The sequence below is a fragment of the Pipra filicauda genome, unplaced genomic scaffold (genome assembly GCF_003945595.2).
Source record: "Pipra filicauda isolate LSUMZ 115617 unplaced genomic scaffold, ASM394559v2 scaffold48_size3843733_pilon, whole genome shotgun sequence".
Lineage (NCBI taxonomy): Eukaryota > Metazoa > Chordata > Aves > Passeriformes > Pipridae > Pipra > Pipra filicauda.
The window spans coordinates 1,692,124-1,717,286 of NW_024104631.1; the positions used below are offsets into that span (position 1 = coordinate 1,692,124).

General features: G+C 39.9%; 1 long non-coding RNA gene across 1 annotated transcript in view; it reads left to right on the plus strand.

Moving 5' to 3' along the window:
- The first annotated feature begins 3,373 nt into the window (after nt 1-3,373).
- Nucleotides 3,374-25,163, plus strand: part of LOC113991524 — a 75,009-nt gene continuing 53,219 nt past the window's right edge. The window contains exons 1-3 of the long non-coding RNA XR_005565526.1: nt 3,374-3,452; nt 16,230-16,351; nt 16,828-16,965. This is a non-coding gene — a long non-coding RNA (uncharacterized LOC113991524). The remainder of the gene's footprint in view (nt 3,453-16,229; nt 16,352-16,827; nt 16,966-25,163) is intronic.

Here is a 25,163-nt window from a genome sequence, read left to right on the forward strand (position 1 = left end):
GCAGGTACTTTTAAGATACAAACAAGAGAAGATTTTGATTTGAAGTGGTGGACTGAACCCTGGAACAAACTGAGGGTACACTGGTCAATTCTTGATTTCTTCAAGTCTAAATCAGAAACCCTTCTAGAAAACATGAGTTAGTTAAAAGTAAACTTTTAATTTTATAATAGTATGAAATATAATGACTTATGAGATACTGGAGGTCAAATGTAGTAATCTGGAAGGATTTTTAAACATAACATCTGTACATATATGAACAAAATCTCTTAGGTCTTGGGCAAACCAAAGTTAAACAAAATAAGAGGAAAATCAAATCCTGGTTGAGAAGCAAAAAGATGAATTGTTATCATCCACATTTCTGCTTAAAATCTGTGAAGTTTCTTTGTTGCTTTTCCAGATCCAAGGTTGTGTGAGTAAAAATTTTTCACTGTAGTGTCTTGTACCATCCAAGTTCCTAGTTATCATTCAGGCAATTTGAAACCAGAGGTGCAGCATTAGATAAATTACATATATCAAAGAGCAGGATGAATTCTCTGCAATGACAGATATATTCTAGTTTAATATCAGTCCAAATACTAGTTAGTGGCAAGATAACTCTCCTAGCTCCCTACAAAAAACAGGGCTGATTACAGACCTCCACCCGGGGATTTTAAGCTCATCCTGGTTATCCAAATGAGGATCTCATTCTCTGAGAGCATGAATGGGGACCATGTGAGAGGTCCTGGAGACTCACCATCACTGCTGGGTGCTCCTTTCCTCTGGTTGTGTTGAGGAGAGCTGAAGGCATGCTTGTGCTTGCAAGTAGCCCCTCTTGATACCGCAGCATCACTGTGGTATCTATTGCACAAGGGGGTTCCTGGGGTGACAGGACTTGTATGTACAGTAGGCTTTGATCCAGCCAGCACTCCTCTCAAATCACTGCAAGGACCTGCCAAAGTCAATTTATTAGGAAGGAAAGTTTTAAGCAGTGTAGAGGAAAGCACCACTGCCCCACATCAGAGAAACATAAACAGAGAATAAGCCTCAAGCTTTTTTGGTATGGGAAGCCTGGAGATATGAAACATCACTCAGTGACAACTATGAGTTGTTCATGTGTAAGTGGGTTATTATAAATCTGAAATGAGACTCCTGAGGCATCAAAATAACACCAAAAGCAATCTTGGAGAAGGTAGGAGTGATGCTGTACACTCTCATCACTTTCACAAAAAATACATCTTCAAGGAAGAGAATATATTAAAAATTGCTGAGCCTTTGGAAGGAAGCAAGGACCTCAGGAGAAATTTTACAAATAGAGCTCACTTGACAAGACAAAATTGACTCTCCCACTTGACCCAAAAAAGATATCGCTACCTGGGATCTTGTTACAGCAACGTGCTTTTTATAATCAACAATATTTGCAGCATACTTTTACATTTAGAGGTGTCCCAGTTGCTACCTGTGTGCTTATCACCATGGTTCTGCTTTAATTGACTTGTGGTGTGGACTTTAATGGAATCTCAGCTGTTTGTCCCTGAAGAGAATTTTGCCTGTGGCTTTCACTCAGGACACTTGAAAGATCCTTTGAATCTGTCTTTCTGGAGCTTGGAGTCTTAATTGCTATGCTTTGAGTAGATTTACTGGAGGGTAGAGAACTCCATGTTTTAAGAGTGAAGGCATTGTTCACCCGATTAAATTAAAATGCACAAGATGTGGCAACTCAGGAGCAATTAATTACAATAACAATATTAACTAGTTATTTCAGAGTCAAATCTGGGTGGTGGTGTGTCAGATTGTGCACACATCAAGTGTGATCTGATGCAGATGCTCACCTTATTTTGCTGTAGCTTGGCTGACTTGCATGGACTGAAAAGTTGGTCTGTGACATCTCCTCTGGTTTCTGCTTTGAAACCTCAGTTATACCTTTGCTTGGCTGTGCTGATTGTACATGCCTTTTCCTCTCATGTACTTGCCACGATCTTGCCTTTCCCATCTGAACAAGATAGAGTGCTCTCATTGTAGGATAAAGTTCCTGTACCTTACCAGCTCCAGATTTTGACTTCCAACAATAGGACGTCCATAATGGCAAATTATAGATGAGAGAGAGATTTTGGCTGTAATGGTGAGATATGTTTAACTGAAAAACTCAGCTTAGAGTTCAGATTCATTTAAGTGAAGGCTTTTCTTCCCCGTCTCTTGTCCTACCACTATCTCTCCTGTAAGCAAGAGAGTTTTTGCCGTTAGTAACTGTGGTGAAGAATCTGACTTTCTTGTTCTCAACAGGGAAAGGAGGGGTTTGTTTATCACTTCACCCCATCTACAAAGTCTGGCCCGCTAATGTTGTTGCTTATGAACTCGAGTGTGAGAATATATTTCACAGCTCATATGAGAGTTCGCTACTTTGACTGTTGAGTTCTTGTGGCTGTTGGTGATGCAATCATGTTGGGAAGGTGAAGCTTCAGGCAGAGCAACTTTTCTTTGAACTCCTCCTGCTACAGCTATTAAAAATAGGTCAGGGTAGAGAAAAGTAGGTCTAGCTTTCAAGAATATATTAAGCTAATTTATCATGCGTTGTAGACTGATACATGTTCAAGGTGATGCCTTAAGGTCCATCTGGTTTTTTGATTTTTCTAATTTTTATAAGTTTTATAAGTAGTTATACAGCAGGAGTAGATTTAGAAGCAGCAGCATTTCATTCCTTTACCCTTAACACAGAAGCTAAACACGTTCTCCAACCCTTTTACCCCATTCTATGCTCCCTGTATCAATTCTACCCCTGGATTCCATTAGAACATGTTTAGTCTCACACTAAGATAGGCCCGTTCTGTTTGGAGAATGCCTGTATCTTGGCCTAAACCGCAGATCACAGTCAGAAACTAGGTGACCATGTACCCCTTGTACTCTGAAGAAGATGAAGATTGATGAAGAGAGGGTCTCAGAGACCCCAGCCCCAATTCCCAAGGGGCATGACTGAGGGTGATCCAGAGCGAAAGACAAAGGGAGGATAAAACCTCGGATTGGACAAGCAGTATTATAAATTGTAACATGAGTACAGAGGGACTTGCCCACGCATCTTGTAATCTTATGCCTAGGCACAAATTAAAACCCTTTCCTTATCTCACCTTCAAAACTAAATTGTCTCAGAGTTTTTTCTCCCTGAATTTTCTTTTAGGCATCAAAGGCAATAGTGATAGAGCCAGTCTCATAAACAGTAACAATCTTAGTCAAAAACAGTTGGATGTGCAAAATACAGTTTCATATAATGGGTGAGAAGGGTTAAGAGTCTGATGTTTCTCATAGCTAGTTCCTTTTTTCCTATTCTCCTCTCCAGCCCCCAAAAAAGAAGACAACACAAAAAAGCCCACAAACAAAAAAAACAACGGTCTGACTGCCAGCTTCTGCCTTTCTTTAATGAATTACTTCATACAATTATAAATTAAAAAAGAAATCACACAATAACAAATCAAGATGAGCAGGTAAGCAGAGATTTCAGAGCTAAAAGGAAGGATTACCATAGACTAAGCCAATGCATGAAAATGGTAAATACCGGATGACAGAGAAATTAACTGTTTGGAGCTACTGTCTGAATGATATTAAGGATATTGATTAACCAAAATGATGTATGGATAATTTCTGTGAGATGTGCATGCAAGAAGAGTTTATTTCTTTATTTGGGTTTTACTTTTTACCTGTGCCAAATCGTGCTAAATGAATGAGCTCAATTCAATTGATTTCATATGTGTTTGTGGAATTTGTATCTCACATTTTCTGTATGTTTTATGTTGACTCCATCTTCATGGAACCACAAGCCAAATTTTTTGAAGAAGCATCTAAGAAATGGGATCTAGATACTTTTGTTATGAGGCTTGTACTCATAACATAATGAGGCTTGTCATTGTACAGTAACTCAAAATGTTATTTGAGTTCTCATTTCAGATTAAAATGATTTAGGGTGGTGCAAGAGATTCATGCTGGCTTCCATCTTGTTGTTTGCCCATGATAATTAGAGTAAAAGAACACAACAAAAAATTTTTGTCTTCTTGACTGGACTCAAAAACTCTCCCTTCTGGCCTTGTATGTTCTTTCCCTGTGGTGGGATCTAGGATACAAGCACAGAGGGAAGAAGGAAGCAGGCAAGTAAGTGCATGATCCAGAACTTCATACTCTGGTCCAGAGGAGGTCATGTAATTTGGGATGGCTTTAGCTGTGTTATTTTGTGGCAGCTAGGGTAGCACCACCCACAATCACGAATGAAAAGGAGTCGTCCATGAGGCATAATTAAAAGCCAGGTGACCCTTCTTTCTTCAAGAGGAATAGAAAATAAATAAATCCTCTGCAGTTGTCATAAAAAGTAAATACAGGTTTCCAGGGAGTGGGATTGGCTCTTTGTTTCTCCTGGTGCTGGTAGGAAGTTACTCTATCATGCTTGGTGAGGTTACCCCAGAGTGATGTGAGCAGTGACGACTACCCAGTTTGGGGCCATGTCAATATATCATTGATGCTTTCATAAATCACTTTCAGAGTTGGTGTTACATTTGGATGCACTCAGGTAACTTGTGAAGCAGCCCTCTACTTGACCATGTACTTTGAACAGGTAATAAAAATATGTATTTAGTAATTTTTAGACTATCACACTATTTTCCTTTCTAAATTTACAGCAACTGATGTAAAAAACCAAACAAACAAACAAATGAAAAACCTGTCCCAACATCCCTTCTCCCTGTATGACTAAAGAACTTGCATGTTTTGGTGAGGATGTGTTTTGCTAGAAGCATTATCCAAAGGTACTTTCCAGAAATGCCGGCAACTCTTTGACGCATTATTTTAATTTGTTGTAGCCATTATGGTTGCTATGATTTTCTTGAAGCTCCCAAGGGATGACCCTGACCTGTGTTTGAGCTTGGACAGTTCAGGCATCTTTTTGGTGGGTCTGGCAGAATTAAACTTGCTGGCCCAAGGTAAAAGAGCTAATGCCTGTCTACTCCTGCCACTAAGCTGGGGAAGTACCCTGAAGAAAATCCAGGCTGCCTGCCACTCGTTCTTTAGCGTGCTGAGAAATTTGGGGAAAGTAACAACTATTTCAGGAAGGCTGCTCTTTCCTCCATCACCCCTGAGTGACGGTAGTTCTGCACATCATCTTCCTTCCGCAACAGCAAGCTTGGCTTTCCCAGGCTCTGATGTAGGCAGCTGCTGCCTTAAACTTCTTCCTTTATTACCTGGGCTGAGACAAAAAATTCGGTAATCCTCACCATGCCACACATGTCCTGAAATGACTTGGACAGATTATGTCACTTAGTATGATTGTACCCTGCCCCAGAAGCTTTGGTATTCCCATGGCTTCTCTCGCACCTCGCAACAGGAGCGAAGAGGAGGCTTGTGTAGTGATCATGCTGTGGAAGGAGGGATTTTTATTCTTTTTTGAGATTCCTGGATTGCTCCAGAACATTGTTGCATGGGGGAGAGGGGAAGAAAACTGAGAGACAGGTTTCCTGCCAGTAGTTATTTTACATGGTCTAAGCAGAGGGAAACTAGAAGGAAGGAAAGGCAGTGCATACAATGATCTCACTGAGGCAAAAACAAAATGCAGAAGCCAGAGCTTTGCTTGGACTGGCCCCTTAGCTAGCCTGTTATAGGGTTGTCTCCAGCTGAAAAGCAGTCTGTTGCTCTTCTCCCCTTTTATTTGAGGCAAAGCAAATGGCTGAATGTTAGAAGGCATGGCAGTGGCCTTGTTTCCACTTTAGAGATTAGAGTCCTGCCAGAGTGAGTCCAGGAACAGCACAGGTATAACTTCTTCATCTCATGTTGGCTGCAAGGGTTTGATTCTCTGGGAGGCTGTCTTCCAGGGACTTTTCAGCAAACAATAAAATTATGAAACAGCACTAGACTTAATGATTCTTAATTGAGCAGATCTCCCCTGGAATGAGTGGGTTGTTTACTGCTTTGCAGCCCACAGAATTTGTTTTTGAACTCCCATTTTCTCAGTTTGAGGGAAAAACGGAAAGAAAAGAAAAACAAACACTCAAATTGTAGAATGAATTTTGAGCTGAATTCTGCTCCCTAGTGTTTTTTTTTCTTTTTTTTATGTTTCTAGCGGATTGCAAACAAAGAAGGAAGTTTTCCTCATGTAAGGAGTTCTTACCCAGCATACCATCAGCATACCCAACTCCCCTCTTCCCCCATCTCTTCAGCATCTCTTGTATAGGAGAGGAAAGAAGTATGTGCAATTGATACATGGGGTGCTGGATACCAAGAGAGCTTGGCTGCCAGGCAAGTGTTTCAGAGCCAATTCCACCCTGAGATGGACAGAGGATCTTGGGATACATGGAGATCATGATTTCCCCATGGGAGTGCGATTGGATCAGTATAGCACTTAGGTATTACAATTTGTTGAGCATAAGAAAGAAATGACAGGTGAATAGAACAGAATGGGGGGAAATAAAATTTATATTATCAAGTTGTCACTAAGTTTTATACAGAAAAGCTTTTCTTTGTGCTGAAAATACAGATAAATGTGAATCTGCCTGAAGTGGTTTGGCTTTGCCCTCATGACCATGAGAATTAAAGTTCCCTATTACCCCAAGCAATCAAGAAAGTAGGAAGCAGATAATGGAACGTTTCTGTCACCACTGAGGAGGGCTCCCATTAAATTGCTTGTAGGTCTTTGGAAAGGTCAGTCAAAGCTTAAGCAACCCCCTGTTGTTTGACAACATCAGAGCTCAAACACCACTATCCTGGAGAACTCTGCTCTTTGAAAGAGGGGGATGTTTAATTACCTTTTGAAAGCTGGCAGCAGGACAGGATGCAAGGATGTTTTCTTTCCTTTGTGTCAGTTGAACAAGTTGCTATTTTTGTACATGAGAGCAAGTAACCCACCACACTAGAGGAGACTGTCCCTTCCTCTGGCCTGCTGTTGGGAGAAAAGCAAAGGCAAGAGGATATTAGTGAAGGTGAGCCTGCTGCAGGAAGGAAGCCTTGACACAAGAATGTTTGTGGAAGGGGAGACGGAGGCTTATGATGCCTTTCTTAATGCTGTATCAATGTGTCGATTCTGTTTGCCTTTAAATATATACTTATTTATTGGCCTTGTTTTACAGGAAGACATTGGTGCAGTTTCAGGAAATCGACTGCTGTCACTTTAATGAAATTTGCTTTCATCATCAAAGGATCTGGCAAACTGTTTGTGGGAGTTTTAATTTTTAAAATTGCAATGCATCTGCTCCCTCCCAGGGGCAGTCTTTCACGGCATTGGCTGTATGCACTTCAACTACATCATTTTTTTTTCCGAGGGTTTGGATTTGTGGTATCTCAACAAGCTAAACAGAAACTGTGCCTCAGGGAGAAACATCCTCTTAAGTAACTGAAAATAAACTTGGATGACATGCCTTTTGTAATATACAAATTCAGCTGTGCACATGGTGGGAATGGAGCATTAGACATGGTACCTACCACTGTAAAGAGAACACAAATGTATGCGTAACATATGCTTGTGGTAAACATGAAAGAGATGTATGAGAGGAAAAGGCCAGTTAGTTTGGGTATCTTCAGCTAAACCTGGCCAAGAGGCAGAGTATCCCTCATTCTAATTTCATGTACAGTACATGAAGTAAGAACAAACCCTTACTGTGCTAGTTCTTCGTTCCATCAGCATTCACAGGGATTTGACGTTGCTTTGGTGGAAAGGCCTGGATCATTAGTTCTCAGGGATTATGACTGAGTACAAAATCTAAAGCAGATTTGTCTCAACCAGGACATGCTGCCAGATCAATAGGCACACCAGCTCAGTGAACAGGGAGGAGTTTGTGCCTACCAAGGGTTTAGTAGGGCAGTGTAGCCTTGTGCGGACATGATGGTCTCATCATAGTTTCATTAGGAAATGAAAGCTTGTCTAGGAGCGAAAGTTGATGCTATAGATGTAAGAGGTGCTTATCCTTGGTGGAATATATATAACACTAGAGTGGAAGAGTCACATCTAGGTTTGATGTAGCTGTGGGTTTATCTATTCATAATGAGCAAAATATATGGTCTTCCTAAACTTTATTCTGCAGCTATGTACTGTTTTTTTCTGGGAGAGAGTTAATTTTTTTCATAGTAGCTTGCATGGTATTCTGTTTTGGATTTGTGATGAAAAGTGTTGATAACATAAGAATGTTTAAGTTATTGCTGAGCAGTGCTTGCACAGCATCAAGGCCTTTTCTGCTTTGCATACTGCCCCACCAGTGGGCATGCTGAGGGTACACAAGAAGCCAGGAGAAGACACAGCTGGTACCATTGACCACTGACCCCAACTGACCAGAGGGATATCCCAGTGCCATATGGCACCATGCCCAACAATAAAAGCTGCAGGAAACGAAGAAGGTGGGGAGGACATTTTGAGCTATGGCATTTGCTTTCTCAAGTAACTGTTATGTGTGACAGAGCCCTGCTCTCCTGGAGATGGCTGATGAGAAGCAGTGAATTAATTCCTTATTTTGCTTTACTTGTGGACACAGCTTTTGCTTAACCTAGAGTAAACTGTCTTTATCTCGACCGATGAGTTTTTGCACTTTTATGCTTCCGATCCTCTTCCCCATTCCACTGTGGCTGTGTGGGGCTGAGCTGCCTACTGGGTTTAAACCACAACAAGCTAGTAGACCACAATATTCACTGGCCTTTGCTAACCTTGTGGAGATCTATTTACATGGGTAGCCCAGAGCTCCTTGTGCCTTCAGTGACCATTGGCTCTGGTACTAATGGTTAGCTTTGCTGTGGCCAGGCAAAGCAAGTGATTAAGGATTCAAGCAATATTACAAAAGGTCAGCCACTCATCAGGTGTTCATCATCCTTCACTGTACTGTACACATGCAATGACCAGTCTCAGAAGCCCCAGGCACGATAGGTCTTGGCAAGCTGGACATAGCCACACCTCAGGTTGCTCAGCTGGACTCCAAGGGTAACCTGGAAAACCCTGCCCAAACAACTGCTCATTAGGCTTGGAGGTGCTGCGAGTGTTCTTACTGAAAACTGTTCTACTGACGGTCATTTTGGCTAGAATGAAGGATTTGGTGGTTAGGCAGTGTGTATCCCTGAACTGGAAATGTGGTATTTGTGATACTTGGGTGATTAGTTTTAATGCCACATATTAGGCAGAGGGATATTGGCTAAGACAGGTAGGCAGTGCTAATTACATACTGAAAGAATGCTGCAATCCTAATAGGTGGAAACAGGCATGTGATATATCTCAAATCTGTTGTTGCTGCTCAGAGCTAGTGCAGATTTATCCTTTGTAGTACTATGCAACTTTGGCTTCACTCATCTGTGACAATGCAGTTCTTGTCATGTCCTCTGCAAATGTCACTGACAGCAAAAAGAAAAATCTCAGCATCTGACTGTATATACCGGAACCCATATCAGGAGGTGGTGTAATTATGTAACAGGAGTTGTCCTGTAGTATTTAAAACATTCTGTGTAACGCCTATTCTAGGTGTTACACACCAGCGTTCTGTAAATCCTCACCCATTTTCATCATCAGCTCAAGCCTAGCTTAACAGGAAGGTTTGCATCTTGATTGCCCTGTGAACAAGGATATAACCCTTCCATCCTTGCTGGAATTTCTTGCATTATAGTTTGTTTCTGACAAAGTGAACATGTAAGTAAAGTATTTTTTTGCTTTACCATGCACACTAACAATTTTGTGATGACCCTGTTTGGCAACTAATTGGCTTCTTACCAAAAGTGAAAACAATAGACATCCATTTTCAGCTGGGAAAGCCACACTCAGTATGTTCCCTGGGCATGATAAAGCACTGAAGCCGCATTACACAAAGTACTCCAAGCTCCCTCCATGGCTTTTCTTACCAGATCTGCTGATCAACTTGCCTTTTTTTTTTCTCCCATGTCTCCTCTCTCTTAGGGCATTGACTATTGACTGAAAGTATGTTTTCCTGTAGTCTGGAATTTTCTTTTGCACTAGATGAGTATTTAAGTGAGTATTGCTTCTTGAGAAGAGACATGGAGCTGTGCATGTTACTAAAGGAGGTGTTCACAGAGTTGATGAGAAGTTGCGAAGTCCTGACATCATGAAAAAATGTTCTTTGCTAGACTGAAAATGAAACCTTAGAAGAATGTTTGACATGGCTCTAGCTATTATTGTTTCCTTGATGCATACCGTTGCTATGTTTAATATGTGGAAACCGGTGAGAATAAATCAGATTGCTAGAAAGATTACTCATACTTGAAATGCTAACTGCTCTAATTGACAGAGGAATGGTAACTTAGCTTCACATATGCCAGTGGTTAAAAGAGAACAGTAATTTGACCTTAGAACACTTCCACAGATGTATTCAAAATATACTTCTCAGACATGACTAAAGTTGGAAAAGATTTTTCAAAATCTCCATTTGTGGAATGAAAATGCATGTGTTTATTCTAATTTAGAATATTTTACAGTCTTCCATTTCACCTATTCTTTGTAAATGCAACAGTTTCTATCAAACTCAGTCCAGGCAGGATGTGTAAGCACAGAAGCAAAAAACCAAAATTAAAGTGGGTCCTGCTCCAAGCATCTTTTGCAATACCTATATGTTCTATGTGAATTTCAGTTTCCTTCCTCAGTAAAACAGTCTTGATACATAATTTTTTCCACTTTGCCCTCTCTCCTTGCTTTGTCTTTGCCAACCACAACTGCACATGAAGCAGATGCTTTCAAATGTTCAAGCTCACAAGGTTCCAAGAGTATACATAGTATACATGAGTCTCTTGGTGCTATACTAGCATCTTTCTGGGGAAGGAGGCACAGTGGCAGAGAAGGAGCTCTGTAGGCAAACTGGCTGGATCCTACTGCTTATGGCTCCCTGGCAGGTGGGGAGAGCTTGCAGTGCCCCTACCATCCAGCTGTTTAGGACTGTTTATCTTATGCTCCTGATGTTTTGTTTAGTCAGTGATGATGCATAAGATACAACTGGTTTTGACTTCCAGGTAGACAAAGTCTATGAAGCAATCAGGAGTCCCAAACATTTGTTTCTGGCAGAATGCTAAATAAACAGTAGCAACACCTACCTATGTGGGTGGCAATTAATCACATCAATCAACAAGATCAGCTAGCAAAGCCTTTTTCTTTTCTTTTCTTTTCTTTTCTTTTCTTTTCTTTTCTTTTCTTTTCTTTTCTTTTCTTTTCTTTTCTTTTCTTTTCTTTTCTTTTCTTTTCTTTCCTTTTCTTTCCTTTTCTTTCCTTTTTTTTCCTTTTCTTTCCTTTTCTTTCCTTTTGTTCCTTGTCTCCTCCCACCTGCTTGTTTCCTGGTTGTTGCTTCTGCCGGCAGTAGAACTGGGTTAGGTAAACCTTGTATCACCTCTTCTCTGATGGCCTGACCATTTGATACTCTCAGCCCAATTTAGCCTATCTCAGCCTATCTTTGAGCATGGATTTCTTTTCTGTCTGTATTTCTTAGAGAACTGAGCCAAAACTACTGCCTGTGTGTCTGTAGACTTGTGTGCACCTGTCCATTTGAACAACCATCCTGGAAACTTTTGAACTCACTGTTTTAGCTAAATTTCATGGAGGAATAGAATTTTAAAAGATACTAAGTTCCTACAACTTTTCTAAAATAAATGTGCAGAGGAGAAAATAATTTTGTCCTAGGGAAAGGTACCATCACAAACTCTCCTTTTATTAGGTACCTGTAATAAACACAGAAGAAAGACTTTCTGAGGCATGGGACTGTTGGAAAACCATCCTTCAAAGCCTGGATAAGAACCAGTGGTAACTGATTCTGAGACACAAGTCTGCAGTTTTGTTTTTCAGGGTTTTGTTATTTATTTAGCCTTTTTTTGTTGTTTTAATAGAAAGGTTATAAAAATTTTTTATCAAAGACAAAAAGCATTCTTTCTCTTAAAATTGGAGGAATATTTTTGCAGTCCTTCAGCTTTTCTTTTTTTTTGTACTAAGTGTTAGGCAAAGACTTGCTGATGTGAAATGTTAGAAATTGCAGGAACTGGTACTTGCAGAAAAATGCAGACTCCAAGCCGGTAGGTGAAGTGAGAGTGGCAGGTGATGGAAAAGGTGACCCACTGAAGGAACTGGATATGTCTTTATCTCCTGTCAGACACCAGCTTGCCAAGTTGAAAACACTGAATAACAATCATCTTTGTTTCTTGGTGGATTGTTATTATAAATGCCTGAAAATTTTATGTGGAAGAGGTAATTAAACATTAAAAAAAAAATCTCAAGATCAGGACAGTGCCCAGTTTTCCTTCCCACATATGCTGTTTCAGGTTCCTTCATTTCTTATTTCATAATGAGATCTTAGGACTGGGTTTTTTTGTCACAATATCTGTGCTGTCATTTTTCCTAGAGCTGAATTCAGCCATTACTAGAATCAAGAATTTGGCTGTGTATGATCTGGTGGGATCAAGCTTGCAGTTCAGTACAGTAACCTTTCCTCTAACTCTGAACCCACTTTCATGTTTTACACCTGTACTGGGCTGACCCTGGCTGGACGCCAGGTACTCACTACAACCACTCTCTCACTCCCCTCTGCAACTGGACAGAGGAGAGAAAAAAACAGCGAAGGATTCATGAGTTGAGGTAAGAGCTGGGAGAGATGACCCACTGATCACCATCATGGGCAAAACAGACTCGAAGTGGGGATATTAATCGAATTTATTACAAACAGGATCAGAGGAAAAGAGTGAGAAGTAAAATTATCTTAAAAGCACCTTTTCCCCACCCCTCCTTCCTTCCAAACTCTGCCTTCTCCCCCGCAACAGTGCAGGGGGACAGGGAATGGGGGTTACAGTCAGTTGTTGTTTCAGCCCCTGCTAAGGGAGAGGAGTCCTTCCCCTTCTCTCATGGGGTCCCTCCCACAGGAGACAGTCCTTCACAGGCCTCTCCAGTATGAATCCATCCCTCAGGAAACGGTTCTTCCCAAACTGTTGTTCCGTGGGTCACTCCTCCATGGGGTGCAGTGCTTCATGAATGAGCTGTACTGATGTGGGTCCCCCACAGGGGCCACAAGTCCTACCTGGGATAAACCTGCTCCAGCAGGGGCTTCCCTTTCCACAGGCTGCAGGTCCCCAGCAAGACCTGTCTCCATCTTGGGCCTCCCATGGGGTCACAGCCTCCTTTGGATATCCACCTGCTCCAGCACGGTCTTCACCATGGGCTCCAGGGGCCTCAGCTCTGGTTCCTGGAGCACCTCCTGCCCCTCCTTCTGCACTGGCCTTGGTGTCTGCATTGTTGTTCACGTGTTCTCACTCTGCTCTTTCCTGACTTGAATTCTTCTCTATGCAACAATCTTCTATTCTTAAATATGTTATCACAGAGGCGTTACTATCACTCCTGATTGGCTCGGCCTTGGCCAGCGGCAGGAGGCTCGTCCTGGAGCTGGCAGGCGTTGGTTCCACCAGACGGGAAGTTTCTAGCAGCTTCTAACAGAAACCACCCCTGTAGCCCCCCCCACACCCCCGCTACCAAAACCTAGCCACAGAAACCCACTACAACACCTAATGGATGAGCAACCTAACAGGAACAGACATTTGGAGAAAAAAAAGTAAATAGTGTAAAAATGTCCTTCTGAAGCTGTGCTCTCTTACACAAAGAAATGTTTTCTTCTAGCCTTGAATTCTGTCTCCAAAGGTTTTAAATGTGGGTGTCTAAGGAAAGAGTGTACGGAGAGGGCAAGGAACAGTGATGCTCTTCCATGATTTGTGGTTGTGAGATATCCTGAACCAGAGATTAAGTCTTTGTATAATTATATAATGCTATGAAAAAATCCAGCTGTAAAGGAATATCTTTTATTTACATACTAAAACATTAATTAATTATCCCTGCAATTCTCCTGTACTTGCCAGGAAAGAGCTGTTTTATTTCCCTAGTGGAGGTAATCAATTACCACATAACAGGCTAAGAAACCAGAACAAGAAAAAAACAGGCAGCAAATGTGCAGGTGGGAAACTTTTGCTACTATCTGTAGTAGATAACAGTTTATTTCCATGCAGACTAAAAGCTGTGAGCAGTCTTAACTTGTCTGCAATATTCATGCATCTTTTGCATAAACTTAGGCCAGTTTTGCAGTTGGCCTGATTTGTGGGTACTTAGGGAATGTAAAATCACGGTATTATGTGGTCTTTGTGTGGAGGAAGTGCAGAGCTTCACTTGGTGGTTCAAGCTCATAAGAACTTCATGCTTAGGCTGGAAGGCTTGAGGTGCATGTTCCCACGCTGCATGCAACCAAGGGAGGGTTTCACGCTAACCTTATCTTCATACAGCTGTAATAGACAGGTCATCTTAAGGGGCTGCAGAAATTGCTTCTCAATAGCTCACAGGTTATTTTTGAAACTCAATCCATTTAATTTCTTTAATGGCATAGGCAGCAATTGACATTATGGAACATTGTGGAGTTGCAATACAGTATGCACTAGCTTTTAGTATATTAAATAGCTCATTTTAACTCTGTCTTAAAATGGAATCCTTCTGCATCTTTCATTTAATGTTCATTACATAAGAAACAACCATAAACCATGACTTTAGTCCTTGACCCAGTGGAAAGCATATTGAATACATATCTTTCTTCGTAGCAGTCCTTGGCAATAACAGGTTTAATTTAGTGAATTTAGAGTTGAAGTTTATTCCTGTATGAGTCATAACAAAGGCTTCATGTTCTCAAAGCCTTAAAAGCCTTTTCACTACAAAAAAAAAGAATTTCCTAGATTAAAATAGTTGATCCAAAGCATAGAAACTTCTTTATCTACTGTATGGATCTTGCAGTAGATCCAGTTAATGCTACAGGGAGAAATAACATAGTCAGATGAAGAGTGGTGAAGTAATAGAGAGTAAAATTAAGAAACTCCATGTTTTCATCTCTTACGTGCATTGTTAAAAGTCAGTTGTTTTTCCAATGATTTTAAAAATTTCAGTAACTTATTGCTTCAGATAATTCCATAGACAAACATCTATGGATTGAATGGAAATGGCTTAAGCAATCAGTACAATATTTTAAACTCAATTTGCTAACCGGAGTTCAAGTTAAAAAAAAAAAAAAAAAAAAAAAAGAAAAACAAACAAACAACAGCAAGAAAAATCAAAAAAACTCCAAGAAGCCACTGGTTTAAGAATGACTTCAGTCACACAAGGGCTCAGCAGCTGCATCCACGTTAGGTAAGACACTTACTGTTTTGGAATTTGTTGTCAGCAAAATTTATAAAAACAACTACATGACAATGCTTTAGCACATTTTTGTCCAATAACTCTGCAGTCTTCTCCTCTCTTTGAAATGGAAGTCTACCAGATGAAATTGGCCAGGTTGTAATATCAACCTACCTAGTACTGAGTACTTGAGTTGTAGTTTCCTTCAAATACATTGGGCTATCATCTCCTCTTGCTCTTCACCTCTGTGTACTTTTTAAGACCATTTGTTAAGTAAAGAATTTAGAATCTCATGTCTTCAACACAGCATGTGAGGCTGCTCTACTGTTGAACTAGCTTTTTGTATACTGGGTTTTTAGATGATGTTGCTTCCACTAAAAGGTTGATTCGCTTCAGTGATTGACAGGAAGGTGAACAGGAGATTTGAAAGCTTTAGAACAGAAATCCCTTTACTAAAGCAGGCATGTTCTGCTTTTTACAAAATTAGCTCCTCCAGCTCTATCAGGGATTAACATTTTTTGCAACTCAGAAAATGGTGTACAAAAAAAGAAATTCTTCATGGTTCTATTGACAGCTAGCAGTACTAAAGTAGATTATGTCATTATTAATTAGAAGAAAAATAACGCTTGCAATATGGCTTTAGTGACGTATTTTTCCTATGTTCAACTGTTGAAATATAAGATCAGAACCTAACTACCTATGTGTTAAAATGGTGGACATTTACATCTTCTATCAGTTTAAGTACTGGTGTGATTTCTTTAACAGTTTGTTCTCTCTTAAATTCCAATAATTCAATGAATTTCCATGTCAGAGTTTTGCCCACTGGTCTAGCAGCAGTATTTCTGTAGAAATATAAGTATGTTTTACTTATGTCCACAATGGAAGGCTAAGGGTCTGAATAACCAGTGATAAATGTGCTGCTTTAGCACTCTCCCCATTCTCACCTTGTCATCCAACGCAGCCAGCAAAAGTAATACTCCTTGTAAGTTCTCCATTTCTTGCCAACATGTACGGCAGAAATTTAATGTATATCCACAGTATCTTTAGCAGAAATAATTTTTAAGTGATGAAACTCTACCAACCGCAGATCCCAGGAGTAAGGATGTTTTCATTCTATCAATCTCTTTCTTTACAGACTCACAGAGAATTCTAAAGTCCATTCTGAGACCAAAGGGATTTCAACCCTGATGAGTAAATAGAGAAGAGATTCAAAGACAAGGGGCTTCAAGATGCTGTTGATTCTGTATGAACATGAAGGTAAGCATTAGCCTGGCATTAGCATTGAGTTTTTGTGTTCCCTACTTCGTCCTTTCATTTTCTAGAACAGAGAAAGATGAATATGTCCTCAAGCAGTGGCATTCTCAATAAAGCAGATCTCCTTGTCTCTTGTCGACCATTTATTTCTTTTCTGCTTAAAATGCCCACACTCTTTTCAATGCATATTTATATTTAGAAGGTAACATTTCATTATGCCTTATAAATAGCCATTTTATCTCTGAATAGATGCAAGATAATATGTATAGGAACACACTGTTTCTGTTTTTCCATTCATTTTTAGTACATAAATAAATCTGGCCATCATTTTCTTTGAAAAGGTTATTCAAAGTGTCCTTCTCAAGATATTTCAGGCCTTAATTTTGAAAATACCCTGGTGGACTTGCCTTCAGAATCTTTATTGCTCCCTTCCCCATGTGAAAGTCATTCATGTGGACAAGTTTTCCCTGTTTTTCCAGGTTTCCTTAATATTCCAGAAGGATGGAGCAAGTAGTGGTGGGAGTTTGCAGATAAGGAGTAAACAAGGAATTTCTGGTACCTGATGTTTGAGAAGGAATTCTGAGGATTAATTAAACTATGAATTCTCTGATAGAAAGGTACGCTGGCTAGGTTTTTCTATGGGCACAACTTCAAGCCTCAGTTTTATTATCTGCAACCATTTTGATCTAATTGCTGAGAAAATACAGGGAAGACTCCTAATGACACAAACCCAAGGAAATATATCACTAGAATAAGAACATTGAGATTTACGTTTAGTCTGAAATGCCACCCAAAGATGCTTTTCCAAAGGCTTTCTGGTTCTCTCTTGGAAGCCTTACAAGCATTTGTTTCCCCTTGGGACTTCTAGAATTTCCCTGTTTAGACTGGAGGGTCTCTGAAGCAGAGGCTGTTTTGATAAACTGTGTACAGCACCTTGCACAATGGACCTCTGATCACAACCTGCATCTCCATGTTATGGCAATGCAAATAAATATACGAACAACTGTCCTTGAACAGGAAGGAAAATAAAAATCGGATTCCCTGGAGAGTTGACGCATATATGGTAACCAGTCTCTTATCATAATAATGTTGTATTTATTGAAATCCAAGGTTTAGTAGACGTTCAACTTTCTTGGCATGGCAGAAGTAACTCTCCCATTTTGTCTTATATTCCTTGTGCAGAAGTTTTTGCTTGTTTGCTTTTTATCCTGTTTTGCCTGACACTAGGGGAGACTTTGTTTTACTAACATTTGTAGCCGTCACTTTGATCTGCAACAGGAAAGCTCAAGATTGGCTTCTTTGCCCATGGGGAAACAAATGAGATCAGAATATGCCAGTTTTAAAAACCTCAGTGGATTGGCTCTAGAAGAAATAGTTCTTGTTCCTTAGCTAATTGCGAATTACTTCTTTATTTTTTACAGAAAACACTATGTTTTCTACACATGGTTATTCATTTGTGAAGGCTGGAGGCTGATTTCTATTTATTCCTGACACACATGAGGTTGTTTGTTCCTTGTAAATAAAAGAAATATTATAGTTTCCAAAGTCTTTCATTTACTGCAGGTTTTTGTGCTTGCTTGTTTTCTAATGTTCCTCTCTCCTAGGAAAATTGTCACTCTTGACAAGTACTTCCAAAACCATATGTCGTTTTAGACCAGGGTAGTGTAATATCAGATGGGGTGTGGGTAACAAAGGGTTCCCTTCGGTTAAACGAGCACTGTGCAATTGCACCAGTGATCATGACTAAGCTGAATTCAGACCAGCTTCCCTCTTCGCTAACAAGGGAGGAAGGGGGATTTATCCAAGGCATTTTGGAGAATCAATGAGGGGAACACCAGAGTAGCAGACGAAGACCATGCCAAATCTGTCAGTGTCTCCTGCCACAGCGTTTGAGGATGGTGGTGACAGGGGAGAGAAGCACTGGCAACCATGTTTTGCCCTCGGTGTTCAGCCTTTGGAGCAAGGTGTACTCCATCACCTGCTCTGGGATTTTGTAATCACACAGGAGAGGCTCAAGTAAGGGTGTCTCTGTTACTTACTGAGTCTTCTGGTGGGTAAAAAACCTCTGGATAAAAGTCTGAATGTGCTAAACTGCCAGGCTTTTTGGTAATAGCTGCAAGTGACTGGGTATTACAGCACATCTTAAGGAAAAGGTGACCATGTAGCCCACTATAAAGGACTGACTTGTGCAAAGCAATGTGGTGGCTCAGCCATATCCCCTGCACACCCCTCTGCGCTCAGTTAGACCTGCTAGGCTCTTCCCTGTTTCTGCTTGTTTGCACTAGAACGAAAGGGAAAAGTCTGCCCACGTTCCTCCCCCATTACACTGTGACTGTTCAAGGGAGTCTGGAGTTTCATGTGATAGGTGCGAATGGCTGGAGAAGGATCTTCCTCATTGCCAGCTTCCCCCTTGCAGATATTTCTTCCTTGCCTCTCTGTGTGAAATGAGCAGTTTGCAGCAGGATAGAAAATTCTAGGCCCTATAAGGACTCAGCAGGTACTGGGAAGAGTTTTACAGAAATACTTATTTAAAGTTGAAAACAAGTTTTCTTTGACCTTTTCCATGCCCTGTTTGTGCTTGTTTGCCCCTGTTGTTCATGTTGGTGCAATTTCAGGCTGGGGGGTATAGGAGTGGTCATAGAATAATAATTAAGTTCGAGTATTTGCAGCAAGGCTTTTCATTACCACTGGAGAAGTGACTGATTGTAAGAGAGAACCTTAAGGCATTGTGAAAGCAAAACAAAACAGTTATGTCCAGTCAGAACAACTCCAGTTTTAAATTTAGCTTATAACAATCCTTACAAAGTGTTCAGTCATTACTAATAAAATGATGTAATAGATAGTTTTGCTTGAATAAATATGAGAACTCTGGAGTAGGTGTCTGACAGCAATAATAACTTCTCTTTTTTATTCTGATTTCATCAAGTGTTATCATGTTGAACATTAGCTAGCTACCAAGACAGTTTATGATTATAAAAAGAAGAGCTTCTTTATCCCATCACAGGAAAAAAACGAAGTTATCCATAATTCTCTTCACAGTCTGCAGACTATATAATGTAAATGGTTGAAGTGAAGCCCTCTAAGATGGTACCTTTTGGTCTTCTTTCTCCCAAAGCAAGTGCCAAACATTTAGGTTTTCGTTGTGCTTGGAAACTTCAGAACATACCCACATAACTTACTCAGATAAGAAATGTGTCATTTTTCTTTGGAAGAACGTTGTTCCTGCTGGCAAACTTTGTCTTGAACAAACATTGTGAAATTTTCACTAGGGCAGCCATTCTGGAATACCTCACAACTTTGTTGATTAGAGGGAGATTCCTATATTTGCACAGTAGTTTCTAGATCGATACAGTTCCTTTCAAGAATGAGGGTATTTTTGAAGGTACCTTTAGAAAATCTATCTCAAAACTCTAACTGTTCTAATTCTAAAATCCAGAAAACAAATAAGCCAGCTGTTAAGGAGTATGGCTGGCAGGTACCAGCGAGTTAGATGGTAGCGTGACATTCACATGAACTTCCTGTAGATAATTCAGCCTTACAGCAAATCCTATAATTCTCTCCTCTTATCCATCTCAAATATTGCAATTATTGCAAATATGACTTGGCTATTTCATGAGGCATTAATCATCTTTATCAGATATTTGGCTTTAGAAATTATTTTGTAATGTTGTTTACTTTGTTACTCAGAGATGAGTTATTACAGAATAGTAGTGTTGGCCATGGGAAAAGGCTGAAAGGAGGTAAAAGGCTTTATCCTTTGCATTAAGAAACAATTGTGGAATGATTATGTGGCTAGGTGTGCACTTTCAGAGGCAGCTATGCCTACTCCTTGCTATCAAACAGTGAATAACGGTTCCATGGGTTGCTGCTAAGTTTGGTTTTCCATCCGATTCTCCTTTCTAGCAAAGTCAGCACACCTCTAACGTGTGACTTCATTGGGGAAAGCAGTGCTTACCAGGTGAACTTTCTAAAAAAATAGTAATATGATTTATGACTTGGTCTCTTGCATCTTGTATCCTTGTTGAATCCTAATCCTGGGCTTGAAATGGGGGCATATGCAGTACAAATCCCCATTGTTCAAATCCCAACCAGAGTCTATGCCCTGCTTGCAACTGCAAGGTTGCTTAATTGAATTTAATGAGGTTGTCCATGTGCAACACAGTTGGCAAGTAGTTGCCAGAAGCCTCTGATGAGTTCTTCTGAAGTTCTAGTCCATAGGGCTGGCTTTCTGTAACCATGACTGGGTCTGGCTGCTGTATAGCTTCTGTGTAGAGGGTATTGTAAAACATGATTTCCCAGGGGAAAAACAACCCAACTCTGCTCTTGAAGCAAGCTATTTAGCTGACATAGAAGAGCTGTCCAGACTTTTTCCCTGATATCCCGATTTACGCTTGCAGTTCAGCATGTTACGTCAAGTTAATATCTCTATCAGCGTGTGGGTGGAGTGTCCTCTGATTTTTGATTTTTGCTGCAATTGAGTAGATGGGCATGTTGCAGCCCAGCTGTGTTTAACATTACTTTTTATGTAGCATTCATGGCTGAGATGTCCAGCAGTGAATTGACTTCTAGGAGAGTGTGGTTTATTCTCCATAGCCACACAGTCCTCCAGCAGTGTATGGAAGCCGTGAACTAGACAGTGAAGCTGAATCAACCTCTTCTTCAGACTGCACTCCTTCCCCACACTTGCCCCGCTATGGATGAGTGTCTGAAAAATTAATTAGCCAACAATTCCCCCACAGATGAAAGTGGAACTAAAACACCTTAAAAATAAAAGGAATCATTGTTCTAATCCTCTGGAGGTTAGTTATTACCCTGTGTGATAGGTACAGACTAGAAAACACAAGTGTTTTAAGGTTGACATGTGGTTAAACTGTGAATACAAAGTGTGGTGGTTTGGTTTTGCTTTTTTAAAAATGAATTTTGTCTAATCTTATTGATATTCCAGAGTTTAAGAGTAGGCACAGAGAAGTGAGAAGCATATGATCTGTAGACATGAATATTTTGTCACCTTAAAATAGAGATGGCTGGTTTCTACAGAATTTTTTGGTTTCAGATTCAGTTGTCTTCATATATAGAAATTCTCATTTTCTCAATTCCCTTCCTTCTTGGTTTGTTATTAAAATAAAGTAAAATATATATAAACAGCTCAATGGAGGAAGAGCTTTTTCTCTGCTGTAACAGCTCTGTATTGTAAGAAAATGAGACCAGCCTTGATTAATGGGCTTGGGAAATTTACAGACAGGGAGAAGCAAAGGCTGATCCCTGCTGGACTTGCTTGTGTGACGTGTGCTGGCCCTGCAAATCTGAGACAACCTTGCATTACTCTCCTGACAGTGAGGTTTGTAAAGCTTGGCTGATTCTTATAAAAAGCTTCTTGCTCAAGGTTCATAGAAGTTAAAGTATGAAGAGAAGGTTCTTTATTTTAAAAAGTGTTATTTTTATATTAAAGAATGAGCAGCTGCAGTATCAGGAAAGCTCCTTCTGAATGGTGGGATGGGATCTAGGCTTGAGGGAAATTCTCCTGTCTCTCATCTCTGGGACTGCCTTTTGTTACTTGAGGTTAGGTGTGTGTCCTTCAGGATTATTCCAATCAGATGAGAACTATTGAGGAATCACTATGATTTTAGCATATTGGCTGTATTAATCTCTGTTAGAGAGGACCATGAGACTAACTAAGCAGTCTGGGAATACTTTCCTGCAAGAAACAGCATAGTTCTCATTTCTACGTGTGCCTAGTGTCCTGCATTCGGGGATGATAAAGTAATTTCTGCATCTGAGAAGGGATAAATAAATACCAAATCCAGAGGGAAAGAAACACGTTGTAGAGCTTGACTATAAGAGGGGTAGTTGCAGAAAAAGGATGAAAAAGAATGTCTACAGCTAGGACTATTTCTAAAGGAAGATATGGTTGTGCAAGAAACCTGCATATTGGAGAAAAGTAGATCATCCAGAAAAAAGTTCAAAGAAGCAGATATGAAAACAGAGCATGTGGATTTAGCCTGCAAAATGGAAGCAACAAGTGGGTGTGATAGTGCATCTCATAATTAGATAAATGGAGTTTTTCATTCTGTCTCTTGCTGCTCCTCCATTTCCAAATCATGTTGCACTTCCAAATTTTCTTGCATCCTCTGGCTTCTTCTTACCACATACCTCTCTAGCCTATCAAATATTTGTATAAATTCTCAGTCCACTATTCCTGAAATTTCAATCCCCTGAGAAACTTGTGCCAGTGATGATCACAAGCCAGTGATGATCAAAACTAGAACCTTGCTAGGCAGGTTCCAGGACCAACCTAAAAAAAAATCCCAGTTTAAATTGATAATCCCTGCCTCAATAGTATACAGACTTGTGACACACAATGATAAGTGAGATCAGTAACTGTCTTTTTCACAGTCAGTTTGTGTAAATTGATCCTCATTAATCCTTCTTGAAAGAAACCTGCTTAAGTCATAACATTAATTTCTACATCTGGGCTCTCTGCTGCAGTCGTAGGAAGGAAATTTAACAGTTGCAGTACAAATTTGGAAGCTTGGTTCAACATGATGAGCAAAGCTTGGTGAATAGGGCCAGCCCTGGATACACAGATTGCTATATATATGAGACCAAAGCAGAACTTTGTGACTTTCTAGTATGACTGCAGCATGAAATAAAATGCCATCTGAGGATTTCCTGCAGATCGTTCACTAATTTGCGATAAGTGCCTTTTAATACCTGTAGATTTCATTGGTAGTGAGGTGTCAAAACGGAATTTAGGATCCTATTTACCTTTATCACAGGGTTTGGCACTTTGTGACAGTTAGTGTTGCAATCATATGCTAAGTTTTTATCCCTTTTTTTATCAGTGAAATTGGAAATTACTCATAAATAAATATTTCCATAAAAAATATTTTTTTCTTTTGAAGTTTTTCTGTTGGAAAGTTGAAATTGCATACATAAAATGGAACAAACATAGGTCGTTATAATAAAAATGGTCATCAATTTAAGTCAGTTTTGGTGAGGTTTTTTGTTCAATATTTAAGTTGGAAACTTCTACAGTTTCCAGCTGGCTCCCTTCAACAGTTATGTGTTGTAGTAATCAAGTACTGTGACATCTGAAATTCTATGAAAATGCTATCTAGTCCCAACTGGGAGAACAATATCAGGTATTTCACAGACCTTGAAAGGGTGACGTGTCCTTACAACACTGGATATAAGGCAGAGAACTGAAAGACAAAAGGAGATTTCTTCCCCCCTTCGATGGAAAATTCCACATGTTAATTTCTAGAGGAAGCAAAACACAGGCAAACTTGCCAGATTCTTATGTCATCTTCGAAAATTTCCTGTTCCTGTTCTCCACTTTCAGAATTTGAAATTGTTGCAAAGGCTGACCTACTATTCCCAAATGAACAGAAACATGTTATTTTAATGTGAGTTTATGATAAACTGTGATTTTTTTTTAATTATTATTTTTGATGCTTCTTGCTTTTGGGGTTCATTTTTGGGTGTTGCACAAAGGCGGTAGCACTGATTCAGAAAGTGGCTCTCCCCTTTGAGTCAGGATTCAAAAAGTCATTTTATTGTTGCCCCTTTGGATGAAAAAGAAGTTCCAGTGTTTAAATACAGCTAGCTACAGCTAATAGTATAGGCCCTTAAGTGCAAGTGACTTATCTCTCAGTTTCAAAGGACTCCAGATATCCTGCATGGCATGAAGATGAAACAAGCATTACTGCACAAACAGTGGGGTTAGCATAGATGATTACCCACAAAAAAGCATACGAAAATTACTGCTTCTCTTCCCCCTCCTTCCAGGTTCCTCCTACATTGCAAACAGCACGTGAAGGTCACCTGCAGAACATTGTGGCTGGGTTTTGGGTCAGGGTTTTTTGTTTGTTTATTTGTTTTCCTGTATAGAAAAAGTAAACAAGGAAGAAATATTTTTGCCCACTGAGGGCAAAGGAGTTGAAATTCTTGGTTTCTGCCTGTTGTTGCTTTTGGTTTCAAAATCCCACTGGCAAAATTCCGAGGTCTGGCTCGTACTTCTAAGCTCATGGTGAGCCCAAGTGTCCTTTCCAATATATTCTACTTAGAGAAAGCTAAATGTCAAAGAGCAAAGCTGTAATGGAACCAGTTCGTTCCTCTTAATGAATTTTATTTTTTTTTTAAGTGTTGAGTGGCCATTGCTAGGCACTGCGAGTTTTTTGCTTTATTCTTCTAATCGTGTGTTAAGATCCATCTTGGTATGTTATTTGACTTGTCCCACCCTGATTGCAGGTTAATTATAGCTGTGGGTTATAGAATCAGTTGTCCAACAGAACTTCAAATGTGCAGTCACTGCTGACATTTAAAAGCAGATTGAATAAATTAAAATGCCTTCTACAGCTATTAACTGAGTCCTCTCCTTAATTACTGAAATATTCTCATAAAATTATTTGCCAAAAAATAAAGAAAGTTCCTGCTCTCTAGAGCACTTTTACTAAAAAGCCACACAGAGAAACAGATAAAGAGGGAGAGCTTGTGGATTGGACTGCAGTAAGGATGCTTTGTCAGTACTTGTTACCACTACATTGATGCTTGGTCAGTGCACATACACATAAATACAGGACATCTTAATATTGTTCTGTATTGACCAGCAGCTAGCAAGATCAGGATGAATGTCACCAGAATATTTGGCATTCATCCTCTCCCTTATTCATTATGAAGGTGTGATTGACAAAACCAGATGAATTTCCATCGAAGCCCATGTGATAAAAGATGATGTGCTTGCCTGTGTGGAGTGGTCCTGAGTGTGTGCAGATATTTCAGTCTTATGGACTGCTTGATCATCCTTCCTATCCCT